This window comes from Saccopteryx leptura, chromosome 2 (assembly GCF_036850995.1).
Source record: "Saccopteryx leptura isolate mSacLep1 chromosome 2, mSacLep1_pri_phased_curated, whole genome shotgun sequence".
Lineage (NCBI taxonomy): Eukaryota > Metazoa > Chordata > Mammalia > Chiroptera > Emballonuridae > Saccopteryx > Saccopteryx leptura.
Window position 1 is genome coordinate 79,577,375 of NC_089504.1, and position 9,931 is coordinate 79,587,305.

The 9,931-nt window shown below is 39.6% G+C and overlaps 1 pseudogene; it reads right to left on the minus strand.

Moving 5' to 3' along the window:
• Positions 1-2,638: 2,638 nt before the first annotated feature.
• LOC136391403 (nascent polypeptide-associated complex subunit alpha-like) lies at positions 2,639-3,920 on the minus strand (annotated as a pseudogene).
• Between the last annotated feature and the right edge of the window lie 6,011 nt (positions 3,921-9,931).

The window sequence follows — 9,931 nt, forward strand, 5'->3', positions numbered from 1 at the left end:
CCTTTTATTTTTTTCAACAGTTTTTCTTTTCTTTTTTTAAAAGATTTTATTTATTGGCCTGACCTGTGGTGGTGCGGTAGATAAAACGTTGACATGTAATGCTGAGGTCTCTGGTTTGAAACCTTGGGCTTGTCTGGTCAAGGCACATATGGGAATTGATGCTTCCTGCTCCTCCCCCCATTCTCTCTCTCTCTCTCTCTCTCTCTCTCTCTCTCTCTAAAAATGAATAAGTAAAATCTAAAAGAAATTTATTTTAAAAATATTTTATTTATTGATTTTACAAAGAGAGGAGTGGAAAGGGAGCATGAAGTATCAACTCATAGTTACTTCACTTTATTTGTTCATTGCTTGTTTGTTATATGTGCCTTGACTGGGCAAGCCCAGGGTTTCTAACCAGTGACCTCAGCATTGCAGGTTGCAGGTTGAGGCTTTATCCACTGTGCCATCACAGGCCAGGCGATCAGTGATTCCTGAATAGTTATTCTTTCGGATCTCTAATGCTTGTTGCCTTTCACTTTTTGGCCTTCTATTTTTAGGTCAACCGATAAATAGATGAATAAATGAATTAAGATATAATTGATATCTTAAAAGGTAAATTTTATGGTATGTAAATTATATCTAAAAAAAAGAGAGATACAGTAGATAAGGGTGGTATTCCAGTGTTGACATAGAATGTCCAAACCTGTAGAGAATTTTTTAAAAATTTGAATCAAGCAGAGGATATGTCTGGAAGTAAGATCTCAACAGACTGAAAAAAAAATGCTTCTAAAAATAACAGTTTATAGTTTCTTTGATACATTTAAAATTAAGAAAGGAATGTAGAAAGACTACATGAAAGTGGAAGAAAGCAAGTCAGGGATCAGACAGGTTAAGATTATGTGCTCTCTTGAGGGTGGTCTTCCTTTAGAAGAGTCTGAAAAGAGGCATATCAAAGGTTTGTTAACCTAGTCAGTGGTCGGCAAACTCATGAGTCAACAGAGCCAAATATCAACAGTACAACGATTGAAATTTCTTTTGAGAGCCAAATTTTTAAAACTTAAACTATATAGGTAAGTACATTCCTTATTGAGGTAGCGCCCGCACATGGTATTTTATGGAAAAGCCACACTCAAGGGGTCAAAGAACCTTATGTGGCTTGTGAGCCGCAGTTTGCCGACCAGGGACCTAGATGCACAGAAATAATAGTGTAAAGCCAGTATTTGTGGCTGCCATTAAAGCCACCTGGCCAATGCAGGTTCAGATTTGATTCAGATCAATCATAAAGAATCAATTGAGCCAAAAGCTGATGGTCCATTTTTCTTTATTCTAGATTCGCACTTGGCAAGAGAGTAAAAACAAACACACTGGGCTCCAAAACCCACTCAATCAGCACTCACAAATCTACTGACTCATCTGAGTTTTCCTAGAATCAAAGGCTTCTACCTCACCAGTCTTATTCACCTCTGTTCCCCACCTCCTTCTCCTCCATGAACTGGCTTCTCCTCCCCCCATTCCGCCATTTTGGTGCCTCGTCCACGTGGCTTCCCTGCCCTACTACACCATGGGCTCTTCCTCTCTACAAGAATGTGATCACTCACTTCAAATGGCCTCCTAGCTGCTCCTTTTAAAACCTTTTGGCGTGAAAGCCCCTTCCCCAGCATAAAAGGCAATCAGCTGCCCATGTGGGCAGCAGCCATCTTTAACAGGGTGAACAAAATATATCTTATCTGCCTGAGAAATGGACAGGGATTGCTTAAGGCAAAGATAAGTCTTTTACTAAAGACATTACTTGCTGGAGTTGTGACAACACACCAGGCATGCCCAGTCAGGAATTTTTTATCAGATCATCACATGAGGACCCCTTTTTTCATCCATACCAGGAACACACCAGAGTTTAAGCTTCATGAGGGGAGAGCCCATGTCTGGTTGGTTCACTACAGTAACCTTATCACAAATTTAGTATATGCCTAGGACATTGCTTATGAAATACAGTGTGGGACAAAAAAGTAGGTTTACAGTTGTGAGTACACAAAACGCAACTTATTTTATAGTATTATTTTTATTTTCCATATGAACTGTAAACTTACTTTTGCCTCACTCTACATTTGAGTAAATGAATGAACAAACAGTGAAAGAATGACAAGTTATTCTCTGTAAATATACCTGAAAATGGAATAGACAATCAGCTACCTGTGGAGAACCTATTCTTCTTTAATCCTTGAACTTCCATGAAATTAAGGATAAATTTACCTGACATTGAGAAGGATCAGAAGCTGATGCGACCAGATATCATATAATGCTTAACATAACTTAATTATTTTAAGTTAAATTTCAATAATTTATACCATAAAAATGGGGTAAACTTCAATCTAATATGGGTCTGTTTTACACTTTCTCTTTCTGAAATATTTTTAGAAATAATACTTATATTGTCTATTAAAAAGTCCCTCTGCATGAATCCTGCCATGGAAGGCCAGGGCGATATTGGAAAAATAAGTTTATCTTTGGCCTTTTCAGGATTCTTTTTTCATCCCACAAGAAGCCATAACTTTATTAATGATAGAAACAGTACAAATTTTAAACCAAGCTACAATTATTCTTTTGAAACACCAAAGAAAGGTCATCCTTTTTAGATGGTTACATTGTTAAATTTTTTTGGTTACATTGTTAATTTAACAGCATTTACTATATCATTGCTGTTGTTCTTCATTGGGGCACAGACCACCTTTGCTCTGGACACATGTGCTTGTGACATGACCAGTTCTATTCCTTACCTTCCACACCTGTTTCATCAACCTATTCCTCTTCATCTTCTGCTTCTATGGTTGGAGTCTATGTGCTTTCTTGAATGTTTGAGACAGCTTCACTTTGAACTTAGAACTTCTCAACAGTTACTACCTGATTTATCTTGGCTAAATCCTGAATCCTAGTTCTCCCAAAACTATGTAGGTATGTGAAGCAGGGCGCTCATAGACATCTGGTTTGGTGATGACAAAGAGAATATTCCTAGGTTTTCTAATAGTGACCATAGTAACCTCTGTAACTTGTCAAAGAACCAGTTTGGACATAGCCTACCATGCCTTCTTTTTTTTTTTAATATATTTTTCTCTTTTTTTTTTTTTTTTTTTTTTACAGAGACAGAGAGAGTCAGAGAGAAGGATAGATAGGGACGGACAGACAGGAATGGAGAGATGAGAAGCATCAATCATTAGTTTTTCGTTGCACGTTGCAACACCTTAGTTGTTCATTGATTGCTTTCTCATACGTGCCTTGACCGCGGGCCTTCAGCAGACCGAGTAACCCCTTGCTGGAGCCAGCGACCGTGGGCTCAAGCTGGTGAGCTTTTACTCAAACCAGATGAGCCCTCGCTCAAGCTGGTGACCTCGGGGCCTCAAACCTGGGTTCTCTGCATCCCAGTCCGATGCTCTACCCACTGCGCCACCACCCGGTCAGGCCCATGCCTTCTTTTTAATCTTTTCTGTTTTGCTTTACTTACTAGTTCCTCATCCATTTCAGCTACTGATGTCAGCTGGGCTTGTTGTGTGGTTGCCTGTGTGGAAGATTGTTCCTGGAGCTCTGGTGTTGATTAGTCACTGTATGATTCTGTTCCAGACCCTGTCTCAGTCTAGGGCCATGGCAACTCCTGTTCTGTAGCAGGGACGGTTCTGGTGGCTTCACCGGCATTTTGTTTAGGGAATGTAGAGTCAAGATAGTGTCAGAAAGAGAATGAGAACCAGGACTTTTTAATTTAAAAATATCTTAGTATAATATTTGATACATACAAAAGAATGTGTTATGTGAAATGTGTTACAAAAAGATGTGTTCTGCTTAAGAATAAGAACATTATCAAATCAGGATTTACTTCCTTTGGGGATCTTATACCTATTTTGGAAGAATTCTGGCTTCCAGTTATCTGGCATTGTAAAGCCAGGAGCCGCCATCGTGGCCATTCACATGCAGGTTCGCATTGGATTCGGACAGTCGGTAAAGAAACAGCGGAGCCAAAAACTGATGGGCCATAGCCTTTAATCCTACCTTGCACCCGGCGGGCAAGTAAAAATACACACTGGGCTCCAAAACCCAGTCACACTCAGTGCTCACAAAGCCACTGACTTATCCGAGTTTCCTAGAATCAAAGGTTTCTAGCTCACCAGCCTTCTTCTCCTCAGTTCCCCATCTCCGTCCTTATCCCAGATACAAACTCTACACAAACTGGCATCTCACTCAGCACTCCGCCATCTTGGCTGCTTTTCCTGGCCTTCTCCACGTGGCCTCCTCCCGCTGCTGGCTCTATTCTCTCTGCTCTCTCATGCTAATCTCAGGAACCAAGCCCCAGGTTACAATGATCTCCAACACACATTAATATCACCTGGGCGATGGCCTCTTTAGTAAAGTGAGCATAATACATTTTATCTGCCCAACAGGCATTAATATAAAAAGTTTGAAAAATATATTCAATAACGTGCTACCTGCTGAGAATAACTTTAGCTTTTACTATTTTGGGGCACATAAATATTTTATAGCATTTTTTTCTGATAATAAAAGTATATGTAGTCATTGTAGAAAATTTTGAAAATATGAAAACATGTAAAGAAAATAAAAATAGGCCCTGGCTGGTTGGTTCAGTGGTAGAGTATTGGCCTGGCATGTGGATGTCCCAGGTTTGATTCCTGGTCAGGGCACACAGGAGAAATGATCATCTGCTTTTCCACTTCTAATCCTCCCCTACTTCTCCCCCCCCATTCTTCTTCTCCCACAGCCATGGCTTGATTGGTTTGAGCACATTGGCCCTGGGTGCTGAGGATGCCTCTGTGGAGCCATGCCTCTGGTGCTAAAAATAGTTCAGTTGCGAGCATGACCCCAGGTGGGCAGAGCATCGGCCCCAGATGGGGATTGCCGGGTGGATCCAGGTTGGGGCACATGTGGGAGTCTGTCTCTCTATCTCTCTTCCTCTCACTTGGAAAAGAAGAAAAAAAAATAAAAGAAAAATAATAACTATCTTCAGATAATTGTTAATTTTGAAATAATACAGGAGTGTGCACACATGTATGTACACACATACACACTCACACACTAATACATTGTATTAGGTGTCTTGAATGCCTTCCAAAACACAAAGCTATGAATCCCTAATAGTGGAATTTCAGGCATTGTGGCAGGCTGATAAGAAACCTATTTCGGATTAAGATTTTCTCAAATTGTACCAAACGAAGCATTTGCATTTCTGAAAAGATAGCATTATACTTGAGGCTCTTTGATATTAAGTTATTAAGTAATGCAAACAACTCTTAAGTCCATGATATAGGTGTAAATAATTAGACACTATAATTCAAACAAACTGGCATCAAATTCATATACTTACAAGATGAGAGTATTCAACTAGATTTATGTTAAGTAAGCATACGCCTGATGACTCATGCATTCACATGTTCATAGATATAAATTTACCTGGATTAATGGGTGGTGACAAAATCAGAAGTTTTTAATTTTTTCAAGAATTTATTGGCCCTGGCCAATTGGCACAGTGGCTAGAGCATTGGCCCAGTATGAGGAATCCTGGGTTTGATCCCTGGTCAGAGCACCCATGAGAAGCAACCATCTGCTTCTCTTCCCCTTTCTCTTCCCCTTCTCTCTCTCTTCTCCTCCTGCAGCCAGTGACTTGATTGGTTTGAGCATCGGCCCAGGCACTGAGGATTACTCAGTTGGTCTGAGCATTGGCCTCAGGCGCTGAAGATAGCTTGGCTGATTTGAGTATTAGTCTCAGACAAGGGGTTGCCAGGTGCCAGGTGGATCGTGGTTGCAAAGCATGTGGGAGTTTATCTCTCTATCTCCCCTCCGATCACTTAAAAAAAAAGATTTTATTTATTGATTTTACAGAGAAAGAAAGAGGGGCAAGGAACAAGAAGTATCAACTCAGAGTTGCTCACTTTAGTTTTTTGTTGTTTGGCGTATGTGCCTTACAGGTCAAGCACAAGGTTTTGAACTTGCAAGTTCAGCGTTCCAGGTTGACACTTTATCCACTGCACTACTGCAGCCCAGGCTCAGAGGGGTTTTACTTTATTTATTTAATTATTTTTACCAAGTGAGAGGCAGGGGGGCAGAAAGATAGCTCCTGCTTGCACCCTGACTGGGATTCATCCGGCAACCCCCATCTAGGGCTGATATTATGCCCATCTGGGGCCCCTGTTCTGTTGCTCGGCAACTGAGCTATTTTAGCACCTGAGACAAGGCCATGGAGCCAACCTCAGTGCCCGGGGCCAACTTGCTCATTCGAGCCATGGCTGCGGGAGGAGAAGGAGGGTACAGGTGGAGAAGCAGATGGTTGCTTCTCCTGTGTGCCCCAACTGGAAATCAAACCTGGGACTTACACCTGCGGGCTGACACTCTATCTACCACTGAGCCAACCAGCCAGGATTTCAGAAAGGTTTTAATAATGAAACAATACTAGAACAGAACTAAGGTACAAGAAAATCATTTCATTCTAATAAACTATCCATGAACCAGACAGCTATTGAAGCAAGTGTGTCTATATCTGGGCGGTAAATGAGGAGATGAACATTAAATAAAAGGTCTCAAGTGTGTATAACCTGGATGTCTTTTCTGACTGAGAGATGGCAACTAGGTTAGCAGATTCTTCTTGACCTCTTGGGGGGAAAGCCTGCGCAAACAGATAACTCTTGCACAATGATTTTTGGATGAACACATTTTGGTTTTTATGTGAGGACCTTCCACCTCAGAAGAAATTATATCTAGAGTCTAAAAAAGATGCTTTTCTAGCTTACCTAATGTTTCCCCTGTGGATTCAGTCTCTAGAACATAGGAAATAATATCTCAGTTTAAGAGACGTGTGGGTGGAGCTTGAGGCGTATCAAGGTTAGGAATTTGAATTGAGACACAAGCTCAGGATAAAACAAAAGCTAAGAAAAATGGCAAAGGTAGAATCCTAAACATGAGAACCCAAAGAAACTAAAATTAGAATCCAAAGTTAAGTTCACAAATCAGTGTCACACCAGAAAAAGTCAACAATAAGATTCAGGATACAAAGAAAGTACAGGATAACTGGTGTCAAATAGTAAGCTTCTATATATATATTTTCTATAGAGGGCTAAAAATGTATACATGAGTAGATCTGATAAGCTTTCAGGTCAATTCATCCTTCATGAGGCCAAAGGTTCATATCTGGCAGCCAACCTTGAATCTGACTATATAGTATGTTATGAATTAAATCAGCCAGTATAAGCATTTAGCAAACAATGTTATGCAAATAATATATCTTACATTTGTTTAAATTGTTATAATGAGAAGAAGTCCTAAGAATTAATTTTTAGTTGTGATGTCTTTAGGTAGAAAAGACTCACTTGAAAGGTGATCGCTTATAGATTTATTAGAGAATGATCATTTGTATGCTATAACGAGATATTGCCAAAAATCTAAAAATAATAGCCCAATCTTATAAAAGTCACCTATGCATTAACCATGGGCTTAATAGTTTTGCTGGGTTTGATGTTCTATAGCTTTAGGTTTCAAATTCAGCCTTCTGGTCATTGTTCCTTTGGGTTTCATAGCTGTAAATTGTTTGGTGTTACCTTGATTAGGGTGACATTGTTTAAACAACTGGACTTGAGTCACAGGAAAGGGTAATGAAGAAGTAGCTTAACACATTTTTATATCCTTCTTCTCTCTAATATAAAAAGACACATAGGGCTAATGCTAAAAACACTAAGTTTAGATACAAAATTTCAGGCAGATTTTATTGAAAACATACTTTTACCACATTTCAAAATAGATCATATTTTGGTTTTATGCCCAGACCAAGTAGGAAGGCTTCTTTGTAATGACCCTAAATATAAGTCTTATAAAAGGTCTCCTGCCAAGATGGTCTTCACACTTGAGGTCAATTTAGTCTCAAAATTTCTCTGGTAATACAAGCTCAATAAGGTTTTTCTTCAGCTTCATCAAGTTCAGACCATGCTCTTGCGACATAAAATCACTTCAAGAGTTAATTGATGCTTAGTTTTCCTAGTTCCCCCTGCCCCTCTGATCTGTTATAGGTCCTTATCAATTTCTTCTAACTGCTTTGTTCTCTTTCCACTTGGCTTAAGAATAAAGAGATGATGGTCACAAGGATACATCCTTATATTGACAGAGAAAACTCCAATCCACTGGGAGTCACTTGCGATTCTCCTAAATAGAGAGCAAAGCTTCCTTACCAGCAGCAATCCAGCTGTTCTGTTTACTTTTCATTCTTTCAGTATACTTCTGATAGACTTATGTTTTTAACTTATAGCGATGTATACTCTTTATGAAACATTTTATAAAAGCTTTTTATTGATGATTATATTTGTTCATTGGAAATACAATTAAGCAAATTGAAGAAAATAAATTCTCCAATACTTCATTAATCTTAGTAGCAGTGCTTTTCTATACATATACAGTACATAGGCATATGTATATTATTCACAGTAATTTATTTAAAAAAATTTTTTTTAATTTATTTTTTACAGAGACAGAGAGTGAGTCAGAAAGAGGGATAGACAGAGACAGACAGACAGGAACGGAGAGATGAGAAGCATCAATCATTAGTTTTTCATTGCACGTTGCAACATCTTAGTTGTTCATTGATTGCTTTCTCATATGTGCCTTGACCGTAGGCCTTCAGCAGACCTAGTAACCCCTTGCTGGAGCCAGCGACCTTGGGCTCAAGCTGGTGGAATTTTGCTCAAACCAGATGAGCCCGTGCTCAAGCTGGCGACCTCGGGGTCTCGAACCTGGGTATTCTGCATCCCAGTCTGACACTCTATCCACTGCACCACTGCCTGGTCAGGTTATTCACAGTAATTTATAAAGCAAATCATCTGTGCATATTATTTTTTAGTCTGCACTTTTCCATATAAAAATATTTTCAACATTAATATTAATATAGCATAGCAGTCCATTTCACAGTTGTCTTAAAATTCAGTAAATATTTGCTATTTTATCTAATTTTATTATCTTTTAAATTTTTTAATTATTGATATTAGAGAGGGAAGAGAGAGAGAAAGTGAGGGGAGGGGGAGGAGTGGGAAGCCCAGGGTTTTGAACTCACGACCTCAGCATTCCAGGTCGACACTTGACCCACCACATGACCAAAGTTCAGGCATTTTTCTTTTTTTTCCTTTGTGACAGAGACAGAGAGAGACAGCAGACAGAAAGGAAGGAGAGAGATGAGAAACATCAATTCCTTGTTGCAGCACCTTAGTTTTTCATTGATTGCTTTTTCATGTGTGCTTTGACTGGCTGGCTACAGCAGACCAAGTGACCCCTTGCTCAATCCAGTGACCTTAGGCTCAAGCTGGTGAGCCTTGCTCAAATCAGATGAGCCTGCACTCAAGCCAATGACCTTGGGGTTTCGAACCTGGGTCCTCTGCGTCCCAGTCCGATGCTCTATCCACTGTGCCACTGCCTGGTGAGGTTTATTTTATTTTTTAAAAGCAGAGTTTAATCTTTATTTACAGGACACTTCAAGATATGAAATTCCACATAAAAATAAGGAACCCATTGAGAGGAGAAGCTTCATACAGTATGTACAGTTTGGAATTATTCAAGTATAGTTTTATTGTAAAAAAGTGCAATAACCAACCACATTTATTTATTTATTTATTTTTTTAACACTTTTTAATTTATTTATTCATTTTAGAGTGGAGAGGGAGAGACAGAGAGAGAGAGAGAGAGAGAGAGAGAGAGAGAGGAGAGACAGAGAGAGAGAAGGGGGGGAGGAGCTGGAAGCATCAACTCCCATATGTGCCTTGACCAGGCAAGCCCAGGGTTTCGAACCGGCGACCTCAGCATTTCCAGGTTGATGCTTTATCCACTGTGCCACCACAGGTCAGGCCACCAACCACATTTAAAAAGAGTTCTTAGTAGAGAAACAGTAAGACAAATTTATACCAAACATAGTACACAATAAACAACT